The sequence below is a fragment of the Suricata suricatta genome, chromosome X (assembly GCF_006229205.1).
Source record: "Suricata suricatta isolate VVHF042 chromosome X, meerkat_22Aug2017_6uvM2_HiC, whole genome shotgun sequence".
In the NCBI taxonomy this organism is placed as follows: domain Eukaryota; kingdom Metazoa; phylum Chordata; class Mammalia; order Carnivora; family Herpestidae; genus Suricata; species Suricata suricatta.
The window spans coordinates 107,537,372-107,551,377 of NC_043717.1; the positions used below are offsets into that span (position 1 = coordinate 107,537,372).

At 44.1% G+C, this 14,006-nt stretch overlaps 1 protein-coding gene and 1 non-coding gene across 3 annotated transcripts in view; one reads left to right on the forward strand and one right to left on the reverse strand.

Moving 5' to 3' along the window:
- Positions 1 to 339: 339 nt before the first annotated feature.
- The window catches only part of MTM1 (myotubularin 1), a 91,411-nt gene continuing 77,744 nt past the window's right edge, over positions 340 to 14,006 (forward strand). For both annotated transcript variants that reach the window (XM_029930337.1, XM_029930339.1), the window contains exon 1: positions 340 to 393. The gene's annotated coding sequence lies outside the window, so the exon portion shown is untranslated. The remainder of the gene's footprint in view (positions 394 to 14,006) is intronic.
- LOC115284466 lies at positions 9,042 to 9,147 on the reverse strand. The gene has a single exon (XR_003905219.1). It is a non-coding gene; the product is annotated as a U6 spliceosomal RNA (small nuclear RNA).

Below are 14,006 nucleotides of genomic sequence, written 5' to 3' on the forward strand. Positions count from 1 at the left end.
GACTACGCTTCCCAGCGGCCTCCGCAGGTTTCCTACTCCAACTTCCCTTGCTGGGGCGGGCCCCTAGCCTTGCCCACTGGCTATTTAGAACTACAACTACTATTTAGAACTACAACTCCCAGATGTCTCCAAGCGCCGGACCTTTCAAAGAGGGCTTCCCAGCAGCCTTCTGGGTGAAGAGCCCCGCCCCTCAGAGCGACTCCCAAGGCTCTCCAGGCGTCTTCCACCCGCCTCAGCCATGTCACGTGACGCACTCTCGCCAACCGACGCACGGAGGAGGGCGGCGGGCGGTGGCTAGGGGCGGAGAGGCCGCAGGGGGCGGGCCCTGGAGGGGGCGGAGCGGGGCCCGGGAGCGAAGCAGCTTGGCAACGGTGGTGGCCCCCGGAGCCCGAGGTGGGTACGCGCTTATGGCTGGCCTGGCTCTGAGCCGGGCGCTGAGAGGACCTGTGGTGGTGGGGGGACAGGAGGAAGAAGTTGGGAGTCCCCGGGCTGACGGGTCCCGCGTGTCCTCGCAGCACCCGCGAGCGTAGGTGTGTGTGTGGGGGGGGGGTTCGCTCGAGCGCCCTGCTGTCCCCGCCGGCCAGCGCTGAGTGAGGCCGGTGAGCCGCAGGCAGGTGCCTCCGGCTTCTTCCTGTTCTCCCCGCCCAAGGTCCGGGGCTGCCGACGGGCGAAGGTCGGGACGGGAATCCGGGCCGAGGGGAAACGCTGGGGGCGTCGCGGCAGCTCCCCGGACTTTGCTTCCCCGTCCTGGGGCGGCGAGCGGGCTGGGCGGCAGTCCTGCCTCCCCGGCGACGCGCCTCGGCTGGTCCTCGCCTTGGCCGTCCGCCTGGGGTGAGTGCCCGCCGCATCCCCCGCGGGTCCTTCGGTGCGGCCACAGCCCGGCCCTAGCCCGCAAGCCTTGATGGGCGCTCTCAGAGTTTCTGTGTCACGCACGGGAGGTTTATTTGCTTTTGCAACAGTTGAGAGATCTGAGAAGGAACGGCTAGTTCCCTGATACGGAGTCGGAAGTATGCACAGGCACGAGCAAGCGCCCTTTGCCGGGTTGCCTCCCTTAAGTGTCTTTTCTGTTCTCAGGAAGTGAAAACTAACTTTAGTTTTTGCCTAAGCAAATTTGAAATGAATCTGCTGCAAAGATTATATTATGGGCTTTATAGACGCATACGAAGTATGAGGCGGAGTGGATTGTGACTGGTTTTTAAACAGACATAATAGACTTTCACAAGAATGGAGCCATGACATATTAGAATTGACTGGGACCTTGAAGTTCATAGTAGTTTTCAGGATGGGGAAACTGAGGCCCAGAGAGGCTAACACTGTTTAGTATCATTATAATGTGACCAAAGCTAATATCACAAGTCAGGTCTCTAGCGTCTAACCCGGGTACTTTTTATCACACCTTAGCTTTGTTTCTTGTAGAGGATCTATCTACCTTAGAATCTTGAGACTGAGCCAGTGATTTTGCTATAGTTCAAACCATTTTCCTTCAAAACGAGTTCACCAGCCAAATAACACAATTGTTAGTTTATAGACACATTTTTCTTTTCATCATGTTTTGGGCATGATCCCTTATTACCAGATTTGACTCCATGACTTTTGGCTGTTTCACTAAACCAAAGCTACCCTTGAGAGATTCCAGGCCATGGAGTAGATTCAAACCAGTGGTGCTGGTGGTGCATAGCAGCCTCCTCGGGTGCTTGAAAGTACAGAACATTCATTGGGGCTTTTAGATTCTAGTTATTAAATGTTATTAAATGATTGGTCTCCTTACCTTGAAGTTGTAACATATAGTTATCCAGTTGTCAGTGGCTTCATATACCCATCAAACCCAGAATGCCCATGGTGTGCCTGCAGTGTCCCAAGCACTGAGTAGACAGCAGACGGTACCACTTATGAAGCTTTACAGAGCTTATGTGTGGGGGAAAGGACAATAAAAAAAGTAAACAATGATATATTTTCTAGTGGAGATGAGTATATGTGGAAAAATAGGGCTCCAAAACTCTATGATGTCAATAAAACAGGCTGGCATATTTGAGAGTAACTTGGGAATTACACTGAATTGTTAGTTTTCGAGTGTCAGCTGCTGCTCCATTAAAGCAAATAATCAAGTCCAAAAGTAAATCTGTCTAAAAGAGATTCTGTGAAATCATCATTTTTCCCGTGATTCCCTCTTGGATCCTAAATTCATCACAGCCTCATTTTTTACTTGCATTTTTTTCTCTTACATGCAAGTAGTGCTTTCAAACACCTGTTGGGGGGGTGGTCTTTGAGTCCCCTGCCGTCTAGGTACTTCTCTTCCTCTAGCTACAGAAGGCTCTGCTGCGGTCAGTATTCCTTGTTGATTTCATGCCAGTGTCAGCCCGCCTCAGGCTACCTTACACAAGAATTTCTCTTGCACTTTGGTTTGTACTGAGAACCTACTGTCTGAAACGATCGTCAATCTTTGGGTTGTATGGATAAGAAAAGAGTTCATTTTGGTGTTAGCTCTAGAATAAAGAAGCATTCAACTTCTGAAAAACTAAAGTGCTAGTAAAATGGCGTTCATGATAGCTTACTATACAAGTTTATCTGTTTCTACTTTTTCAGTTCTGTCCTATTCTGTATGTTCAGTGGCTTTAAAGCAAATTTTTTTCATTCTTACAGGTTCTGAAAAATGGCTGAGGTTACCAAAAAATATTCAAATATTCCTTGTTCCAAAATGAAAGGAGCATTAACAAAATGTAGTTACTTTAAAAACCAGTGAAAAAACATGTGGTTCTTGCTCTTATTGAGGGCTCCAAAATAAGGAGAAAAGCAGAGCCTCTTCAAGGCTTAGTAGGCGACATTTTGAACTGGTGGCCAAAGGGTTTCAAAGGCCAGAGTTTCTTGTTATTTCTAAAGTTTTTTTCAGTCTTATAGAAGAATAAGACGTTGTTTTCATTATTCTTTAGTAATTTCCCTTCCCTGCTTCTGACCTCTTTGAAGTTCTGCTTTCTTTATTTTCTAGTTTCTTAGTTCATTATTCTTTTTTGGCGGACGGGGACGGGACAGGGGCTGCCATTTGCCTATAAGGTATTGCCTCTGGATTTGAATCCTGGTTCTAATATTACCTGTGTGGTTTTGGGTGAGTTACTTGCGCTTGTGCCTCAGTGTCCTTATCTGTAAAATGAAAATAATAAAATTGATAGCACCTTTCTCCAAGGTGTTTGGCTGGACTGAGTGATAATCTGTGTTAAGTGCTTAGAATAGTGTCTTGCACATAATAGGCATTCAAGAAAAGTTAAGTGCTCTTGACTTGAACTACATGGAACTGCCTTGTTTTCTTTAAAAAATAAATGATTCTAGACATGTCCTAATAAACCTTTGGACATCAAATAAGCGTGATTTTTTGCCCCTAGACATTTCTAAGCATTTCATGGTTGACTCGAGCTTTTAGTTTCAGGTGACACGGGCAGCAATGTCCAGAGTTCTTGCAGTGTTAAGTTCCCTTTACTGTTTGGACTCAGAAATTACTTGAGGCCATATTATGTCTGTTTCTACGAACATGATTAGAGCAAGAGTGGTCTTCTTCCAGGAGCTCTGCTTTGAAAGCAAAAGGGTGCCAGGAGACCCGGTTGGAGTTTGTCAGTTGAGATCCAGTTGCCATCCTGCATCTGGAAGATGGTTTTTCATGTTAGACGTTTACAGTGTATTTTTCCACCCAAGCACCTGCACAGCCTCATCCTTTTCCTTTTAAAAATGCAGCAGGCATTTCTTTAGAACATTGGCATCACGCGCTAGCACTATTGCTACCTGAGGAATGAGGAGTGATAAAGGAGTCCTTTGTCCGTGTGAGGTGGCTGAAAGAGTCCTGGTCTGGATTCCAGAAGCCGGGTTCCCTTTTCTGCCCCTTCTTAACTATGTGACACTGGATAAGTCATTTTACCACATCGCTGCTGCCTCTTCCATTTGTAAGATAGAGTTGTGAGCCCTACCAAGCTCCCAGAGCTTTCTAGAGAACCACATGTACAACAGTACCCTGCGTCGGATGTGCAGCATTACTGCTTTTGTGTGTTATATAGCCATCACGATTTGGAGAGCTGGTGTAAGAGAGCCGCGTTCCTCCTGTTCTTGGCCCGCCTCCCCCACTCCCCAGTGGCTGTAGGTGAGGCCTCTGCCTTGCTTTCCCTCTTCTGTCAGCATTGAAAAATGTAATGGCGCGCCTGGTGGCTCCCTTGGTTAAGCTCCGCCTTCAGCTCAGGTCATGATCTCACAGTTTGTGAGTTCAAGCCCCGTGTCAGGCTTTGTGCTGACAGCTCCGAGCCTGGAGCCTGCTTCGGATTCTGTCTCCCTCTCTGTCTGCCCCTCCCCAGCTCACCCACTGCTCTCTCTTTCTCTCTCAAAAATAAATAAACATAAAAAAAAGAAAAAGAAAAATTCGGGTGTTTCATTGCCTCTCTCGAATGGACCTGAAGCCGTTGGCACACCTTATGAGCTTCCGTTTTATTTATTCCCAAAATGGTGGCACTGTGTGACCAGCAATCACAGGACCACGATACGGCGATCTCTGTGTCGGACTATTGCCTGCCTTTTATTGAAATATTTCAGAATGGAAGTCTTTCCTTTTTCCAGTCGACACCTTACATTAGCTCCTCAGTGCAGCTTGAGGCCCTGCCGAGCTCCTGCAGTCACGGTAGACTGGATGCTCTCACTCCAGGGGTTAGGCTGAGAAGCCCTCCAGGGCCTTGATTGTGCTCCAGGGCCTCGCTGCCTCCATCTTCCCACAGAACTAGGGCCCAGTGCTCTGTGCTTGTTATTTGAAGTTGTTTCTTAGGATCCTGAAATGACTCTATAAGTAGCTCTTTGAAATGTCACGTGCTTAGGTTTGTCCAGTGTTGCTGAGCCTCAACTCTTTGTCTTGATACGGAATACCTGAATATTTCAGCATTATTTGTTCCATCTTCCAAGCTTGTGCTGAAAGTTGGGGCTGAGGTTGGAGACGTTTTTTCACCTGGGCAGGTGAAACCTAACACGGCCCTCTGCACATGGTAGACATTTAGAAAATGATCTTTGACTTGAACTGGACAAGCGGAGGGGTAGTTCAGAGATGTTTGGATGGGTTCATTTCAAGACCATATCCATATCCCCCCAACCACTGCAGGATGGAAGGGAGCTCATGCTGAGAATCCCCCCACCATTGTTGATTAGCAAATGAGTAAGTTCTTTGAGTCCAGTGATGGAAGAGGTCTCACACATTACATTCCCAGCCTCTGGATTTTTGGACTGTTGTTTTAGGCGGTTTGAATTTAGGTTCATTTTTGCTTTGCTTGTTGGTACATTTTTGGGGGTGGGGATGGGGATGGGAAGTTGAAGGGTAACAATTGAAAGTAAAAATAAAAGTAGCTTGTTTGTAACTCATTCCGTTCTTATTCCCTTGCCTGCAGACCTTGACAGCACAGTGATATCCTTTCTTTAGCCTGTGATAATTGTTACATATCGATATCATGCCCTTGGGCTTTTTGGGGGAAGGAAGTGCCGTTTCCTGGAGCCTCCTGAAACGGAAGGCCCTGCTACAACACTGCGCGTGCGCCATGCTTTCCCCTTCAGGGGAGCTCTCGAGGCTTGGGTGGGGCCCAGAGGGAATTTGTGGCATCACTGCTTGAATTGACCTTGGCTGACCCTTTAGTTCCTTTATGGCCCCGAGATGACTTAGGTGGGGACTTAGGAGAACAGGGACTGCTGTCAGCGTTCTGTCCAGCAGCCCTGGAACTGGCCTGAGCTGTTTTGCTCAAAGAAGAAATGTCCCGCTCGGCAGTGACCCCCAGCCATGACTTGTCAGCAGCAGGTGGGTCAAGGTGAGAAGGATGAGCCACGCTGTATGAGGACAGTGCCATGGACTCCACTCATGTGGCAGGCAGGATATGAGAAATCTCAGTCGAGATGCCTTCCATTTTGAGCTTTCTGGTCCTGAAGTGTTCCTTGCACACACTGATGGTTTCAAATCCAAGAGAGAAAGTGAGTCCTCAGGAGGGCAATTGCATCTGGCCCTCACCTCTTTGCAGCTCTCACCGTGAGGCCCAATAACCGAGTTTTGAAGGTTGAGGTTGAGTGCAGCCCATTTTCAACTCGGACAAGACATGATCATTTCTCCAGAGGTTCTTGTCTCTTGTCTGCCATAGAACAGTTTTTCCTTGTTGGTAAAAATTGTCTTGATGCTCCTGCTGTTCCTCAGCTCTTGGGAGCTCAAGAGCAATGCAGAATTTCACGCTCTTCTCCCCAGATCTACCCAACTAGAGTCTGCATTTTAATGGCAGTCCTAGGTGATCTGTATGTAAATTAAAGTTTGAGAAGGCCAGTTTCACAAGGAGTGCACATCCTGGCTTCCGCATGATCCTTGGAGACCTTGTGGTCCATTAGAAAGATAATTTGAGCCACATGTATAATCCATTTTCCTAGTAGCCGCATTAAAAAAGGAACAGATGAAGTCGATTTTTATAATGTATTTAACCTATATTATCATTTCCGCATGTAATCAGCATAAGTATGCATGAGATGCCCCCTCCCTTTTTGTATGAAGTTGTCAAAGTCTGGCGTGCATTTTTATTTCCACCACCCTTTCAGTTGGACGAGCCACATTTCAAGTGTTTAGTTGCTGCATGTGCTTAGTTGGACAGCGCGGCTTTGACAGATACACGCCGGCTTTGATTTGCTGTCAGCGCCTGAAGAGCACTTGGAGCTGTGGTCACCTCGGTAATAAACTTCCATTCACGATCCGTGTAACCTGTGCCAAGCCCTTTACCCATCTCGATTACGTACATTCCTGTTTGAATCCTCACAACATCCCCACTTTGTTCAAGACCGTTCTCTTCTCCATTTCGGCTTCGTAAGTGGTATGAAGAACTCGCTATTGCTATATGTATGAAATGCAGCCTTTCTTCTTGAGGGTATCTTCCGAGAACTCGCGGATTCCGCCCTTCTCTGGCTCATACTCAAGGGTGTGGACTCGCTAAATAGAAGTTTCCTTGCCACGCTGGCTGCTCATTAGAATCACCTGGGAGCTTTAACGACCTGCTGCCCAGGCCCCACCCACAGATGTTCATTCAGATGTACTTAATCAGACGTGCGTTATTTTGAAAGTTTAATTATTTTGAGAGAGAACGAATAGGGGAGAAGCAGAGAGAGAGGGAGAGAATCCCAAGCAGGCTCTGCTACCAGCTCGCACCATGATCTGGAGCACTATCTTAGGAACTGCGAGATCATGACCTAAGCTGACATCAAGAGTCGTTTGCTTAATCGACTGACCCTCCCAGGCGCCCCTCAGACCTGCATTGCTCAGCATGCAGCTCCGCTTGAGAGGAGCTGCTATGGGAACGTGCTTAGAGTCACCTGCACTTCAGGCTGGGACACGGGTCCTGACTCAGTGGGTCTGGTGGGTCGGGAGAGCCGGCTGCAGTTGATGCCGGACCTCCGTGGCTCTGCCAGCCCTTGTAGCCAGCCGCCTGAGAATCACCTGAGGGCGTTTCCCAAACAACAAGTTCCCTGGCAGCAAGCCTGGAGTTTCTGATTCAATGGGTTTGGGGTGGGGCCCAGGAGCTGTATTTGAGAAGGCACCGTGTTTTGCACACTCCACCGTAAAGTGTTTACTTTAGGTTTTGTGTAGGCTCACTTGTAGCGCACATTTGCTTTGGCCTAAGTGGATGTTGAATGTTATCAAACCCCTTTTCTGCCGTTACAGAGCTATGTGGTTTTCCTCTTGAAACTGTTAAGGTGATGGTATTTTAAAGGATTGTCTTATAGAATGTTGTAGCATTAACCAGTTTGCCTGCTGGTGTGAAACCAGACTGTTTCTTTCTGTTGGATTGGATTGGAAGTGTTTTCTTCAGGATTTTGACATCTATTTGAGAGCGAGATTTGGCTTTCCTGTACTTGGTCTAGTATTGCTTTGCTAGCCTTGTAAAGTGAGTGAGAATATTCCCTTTTTCTGTTCTCTTGAAGTTTGTTTAAGATTGGAGTGATGTATTTCTTTTTCTTTCTTTCTTTTTCTTCTTCTTTTTTTTTTTTTTTTTGAGAGAGAGAGAGAGAGAGAGAGACTCTTAGCGGGCTCCACATGTGGAGCCTGACACAGGATTCAATCCCACAACCCTGGGATGATGACCTGAGCCGAAATCAAGATTTGGATGCTCAACTGACTGAGCCACCCAGGTGCCCCTGGGAGTTCTCTGTTTTTCCAATGTTTGGTGGAATTTACCCCTAGAGCCACCTGGGGTTAGTATACTTGGAGTGGAAAGATTAAAAAAAATTTTTTTAAATGTCTGTGAAAGAGAGAGAGCAAGCATGTGAACAAGGAAGGGTCAGAGAGAGAGGGAGACAGAGAATCCCAAGCACGCTCTGCACTGTTAGCTCAAAGCGCGATGTCATGACCTGAGCCAAAGTCAGATGCTCAACTGACTGAGCCACCAGGTGCCCCTGGAGTGGGAGGATTTTAAACTGCCGGTTAATATATGCCGTTTCTGTGGTTATGTCTGTCTTTTCATTCTTAAATTTATTTGTTTATTTATTTTGAGAGAGAGAGAGAGAGAGAGAGAGAGAAAGTGTGAGTCACGGAGGGGCACGGGGAGGGGAGTGGGTGGTGGAGTGAAATCCAATGCAGGCTCCTCCGTGCTGTGAGCGCAGAGCCTGATGCAGGGCTCAAACCCACAAATGGTGAGATCATGACCCGAGCTGAAGTAGGACTTTTAACCGACTGAGCCACCCAGGCACCCACATTCTTAAGTTTTAATGTTGTTTGTGCCTTCTCTCTTTTTCTCTTAGTCTTACCGGAGGTTTGTCAGTTGTGGTTATGCAGTATGATGTTTGCTAGTATGTAGAAATGAACGAATATAATGACATTCCCCAGTTTCTTTCTGATTAGTTTTTAATGAGTAAAAACTACATATCATTTTAAAGTCAAATTTACATCAATGTTTATTCCAAAAAGCCTTATTTCCATCCCTGTCTCTTCCCGGACATGCTGTTTCTATCCCCCATCCCAGGTAATCAATACTATTAGCTTTTCGTTTCCTTTTCTGTTTCTTTCTTTCTTTTTTTCTTTTATGAAATGCTTCACAAATTTGTGTGTCATCCTGTGCAGGAGCCATGCTAATATTCTCTGTATCATTCCAATTTTAGTTTATGTGCTGCCAAAGCGAGCACTCTTCTGTCCCTTTTGCAGATTTGAGCAAGTGTGCACGCACACACATTTGCATTTCCCCTCTCACACCAAAAAAAGCATACTGTGTACACTATTCAGCCTCTTGGGTTTTTTTTTCCAGTAATAATATATCCTAGACCTCACTCTTCATTTTGTCCTCTCTTTGGATTTATTCTGTGGTTTGGATATTTAAAAACTGAATTTTTATTATTTAGTTCTAATATTTTCTAATTTCCATTTTTATTATTTCATTCACCTGTGGATTTAGAAGTAGCTTTTAAACTTACAAATAGATTTTAAAAATGTTTGTTTCTTTTTGAGAGAGAGAGACCAAGCAGGGAAGGGGCAGAGAGCGATGGAGACAGAGGATCTGAAGCCAGCTCTGAGCTGAGAGCAGAGAGCAGGATATAGGGCTTGAACTCACAAAACGCAGGATCATGACCTGAGCTGAAGTTGGATGCTTAACCGACTGAGCCATCCAGGCACCCCTACAAATACATTTTTTAGGTATTTTAAAAACTGATTTCTAACTTAACTGTATTCTGGTCAGAGATTATGGTCTGCATACTAGTAGTTCTTTGAAATATGTTGAGGGTAGGTTTATATGGTATTTTGTGGTTGACTTCTTTCACTTAGCATAATGTTTTTGAGATTCATCCATGTTGTCTCAGGTATCCATAGTTGGTGACTTTCTGTTGGTGAGCAGTGTTCCACAGTGGTTTGTTTATTCACTAATTGATAAACATTTGAGTTGACTTGAGTTTTTTGGCCATTATGAATAAAGCTGCTATGAACATTTGCCTTTGAGTCTGTGTGGACTCGTTGTTTTCATCTGTGTAAATACTTAGGTGTGGCATTGCTGGGCGGTATGCTTAGTGTATGTTTAACTTTACAAGAAACTGGCCAACTATTTTCCAAAGTGCTTATGCCAGTTTGCATTCCCACTGGCAAAGCAAAGTATGAGAATTCTGATTAAGCCATATCCTCATCAGCTCTTGTTATTGTCTGGTAAATTGTAGCTCTCTGTGGTTGTAATTTGCATACATGTGATGCCTAATGATGGTGAGTATTTCTTCATGGGCTTATTGGCTATTTGTGTATCTTCTTTGGAGTGTCTGTTCACATTTTTTGCCTGTTTCTTACTGAATTGTCTGTCTCGTTAAATTATGAGTTCTTGGTATTTTGGATATAAGACCTTTATGAGATATGTGATTTGCAAGTACTTTCTCCCAACCTGTAGCTTACCCTTTCATTTTCTTAATTGTGCCTTTGAAAGAGCAGTACTTTTAATTTTGATGAAGTCAGGTTTATCTGGTTTTTTTTTCTTAAGGTTTATGCTGTTTTGTGTTCTAAGAAATCTTTGCCTAACCTAAGTTCACAAAGGCTTTCCCCTGTGTCTCCCTCTAGGACTTACTGTAGTTTTAGCTCTTATATTTAGATCTTTTGTGTCCATTCCCTCTCCTCCCAAGGGTTCATATCCTGTGTAACCCTCTTCCCTTGAGTTTACAGCCTTGTGAGACCTTGAGGAGAGGATCCACTGAGTTGTACCCAGACTCCTGACCCATGACACATGGAAACTGCAAGATAATTGTGTGTTGTTTACAGCCACTGAGTTTGTTATGTAGCAATATAAAACTAATACTTCTTCATTTCATGTTGTTTTGTATATTGTGTCAAGGGTCCAGATTCACTTATTTTTCCATATGGATATCAAATTATTCCAGCATCATTGGTAGAAAAGACTCTCATTTCCCATTGAATTACCTTGGTATCTTTGTTGGAATCGGTTGACCACTGCTAGGACATCCAAAAGATGAAACTAACTCTGAAGTCAATCTTTGGCAGTCCCTTTCACACTTCTCTATTACTGCAAACTGCCTCTTGGGCAGGCAAATTAGTCTTGCCAGTATCACACTGTCTTGATTACTGAGCCATTTTTAGTGTGTCTGGAAATTGGACAGTGGAAGTACTCCAACGTTTATTTCCGCCTTCAAGGTGGTTTTGGCCATTCTTGGTCCTTTGCCTTTCCATATAAATTTCAGAATCGTCTTGTCAGTTTCTACAACAAAGCCCATTGGGGTTTGACAGGGATGGCGTCGAATCTCTAGATCCATATTGACATCATAAGAATACTGAGCCTTCTGATCCTTGAGCATGATATGTATCTCCATGTATTTAGGGTTTCTTTAATTTCTCTCAGCAGTTCTAGTCTTCTGTGCATGAATCTTGTGCACATCTTGTTAAAGGTGTCCCTAAAGAGTTCATTTTTTGTATTATGCACATAATATTTTTACACTTTAATGTCCATTTATTTATTGCCAGCAATACAAATACAGTTAATTTTTATTTTGACCTGTATATCCTGCAGCCTTACTAAATTTACTTACTGATTTTAATAGTTTTTCTGTGGCGTTCTTAGGATTTTTTGCATACATGATCATGTCTGCAAATACGATTTTACTTCTTCCAACATGTTATGCCTTTTATTTCTTGCCTTATTAAACTTTCTAGGATCTCAAAGAGCAATGGAATGCAGGCAGTAAGAGAAACCATCCTGGCCTTGTTCCCATACTTAGTGAGAAAGCATTCCATCTTTCATCATTAAGTATGGTGATAGCTATAGGTTCTCCATTGGTGCCCTTGACTATTCCTCGTTTGCTGAGGGTTGTTTTAAAATCATGATGAGATGTTGAATCGTGTCTGTAGAAGCTCTGTCTCAGACACAATCTTTAGGAAGCTGGTATGCCTCATGAATAGCCTTGTTGATTCTGCCTATCACCGCATTGATAACCCACCGCCAACCACTGCTGCCCAGCTTTTCCTCCTAGTATTGAGAACAATTTCCATCTGGAGCGTGGTGATTTTTTTATTCTTCTATGGAGCATCATCCTTCAAAAACAGTGGGAATTCCCTGTCACATTCATATGTGTCGTTGTTATAGTACTGGAACTTCTTCATCTTCTCTTTATTTGCCATCCTTTTGACATTGGTTTTGGTTCCTCTTCATCTCCTTGCCTTTTTTATTTCTACCTTTTCCTTAGATTTTTTTTCTTACAAGTATGAAAGCATTCTCCCTACTGATAGTGCCAAGTTTTAGAAGTGTATGTATTCTGTCCTTTGCCTTCTTGTATAGCTTGGCTGGTTGGCCAGCGTACTTAGAACTGTTTGCCCTACTCTGGCAGTCAGTCATAAATACAGTGGGTCCCTGCAAGGCTTTCTCTTTCTGAGTCTCCAAAGCATATGATAAAGCTTATCTTTGGAGGACCCTTCAGACAGTTCTTATAACTCATGGCAGACTGCCTGTTGGGCAGGCTAGCTAGTCTTGCTGCTGATTTCTGCTAACCTCCAAGGTCAACCTGCTCTTGTAAATTAGGACTAATAAAGATGCATCAGGCCCAGCATTTGCAACAGTTGGCAACATTTGAAAACCTCAGGGCTTTCTCCTTCTGGCCCATGTAGAAAAGGTACAGGAAATTCCAAAACTGTCCAGCCTGTGTTTGGAACTCTTGTTTGGAATTGCCTTCAGGTACCTTTTAAAAAAATATCCTCAGTGGTGTCAGATCGTTGAGTGAGGACTTAACATTTGGCTTTAGACCAAAAAAAATTTGAGGCTCATCTATTAAGTAGAGATAGTGGGCACCCATGCTGTGGGAAGCATTGGTATTCACTGAAAAACGGATGGCGTCAGCGTTACTGGACAAAGTGCACACCACCGGAGCAGACTGCTTTGAAGAACTGCTCTAGCCAAGTATGTTCTGATAGGTATCTTAACAGAGGCCTCCTTACGTCACAGTTGTACCTCATGTGGTATTTATTCTATTTCTGTCCACTAAAAAGTTTTTTGGTCTTTTTGATATAGTTTGGAAAGACTCTTCCATGATACAAAGTAATATTACGGTGGGCAGACAAGATGGAATGTCCTGGCTCAGCGCCTCCCAGACATGGATTTGGGGAGAAGAGGCAGTATTTGTTTACTTGTCTGTGAAATGGAGGCTAGAGTTCCTGTTTGTGACCATCTGATTTTATCACATAGAGATGGAATTCGAAAAAACCTTTTTTGTTCAGCTGCATAAGCATGAGGCAGCCCTTATTGTTCATTTGATCATCTACTGGAGCGAAAAATATCTGTTAGTGCACAAGAGGGTCCTACTGACTGGATTTGAATTCTAACTTTGATGGTTCTTCGTGGACACGTTGTTTAACTTTTCTGCTCTTTAGGGTTGTGTATTTTCATGTGAATATAGTCATAGCAGTTGCATTATAAGGTTCTTGGGGGTGGGGTGGGGATTGAATGAGTTCATCTGCACTTAGAACAATGCTTGGCACATAGTGGAAGGTCAGTAAATCAAAGCCATGCTCATTACCCATGAGCACATATTGTTTTGTTTTTTAACTGTACAGTATCACTTGTATGATTTATTACTATTTAACTTCTACCTGTTTGTTGTCTTTATTGCCAGTTGATTTATATTTATTCATCTCCCCAACTCATTTGCTAGTCCTTGAAGACCTATCCCCGTTTCTTTTTAGAATTTCCCACCATAGTCCAGATTAGTTGTCCACTATAGATTTATTGACTGATTTTTGGATCTCTTTGGAAATAGGCTTAAATAATTACATATCCTGAGCAAGGAATGTCTCAGAAATGATTGGCTTGGAGTCATTTCATTATTTCTTCTCAGAAGCTATATTAATATTTTAGTGCTGCTTACTTTAATCAGTGTTCAGTGAAAGGTTATGGAGGGATTAACAAACTAAATTGTTCTGAATGCAACCATATGTTGATATGATCATTTTGTAGGTTGTTAATTTCTACAGCCAACCTCTTGCCTGTTACGTGTTGGATTGTGTCCCCCAAAAA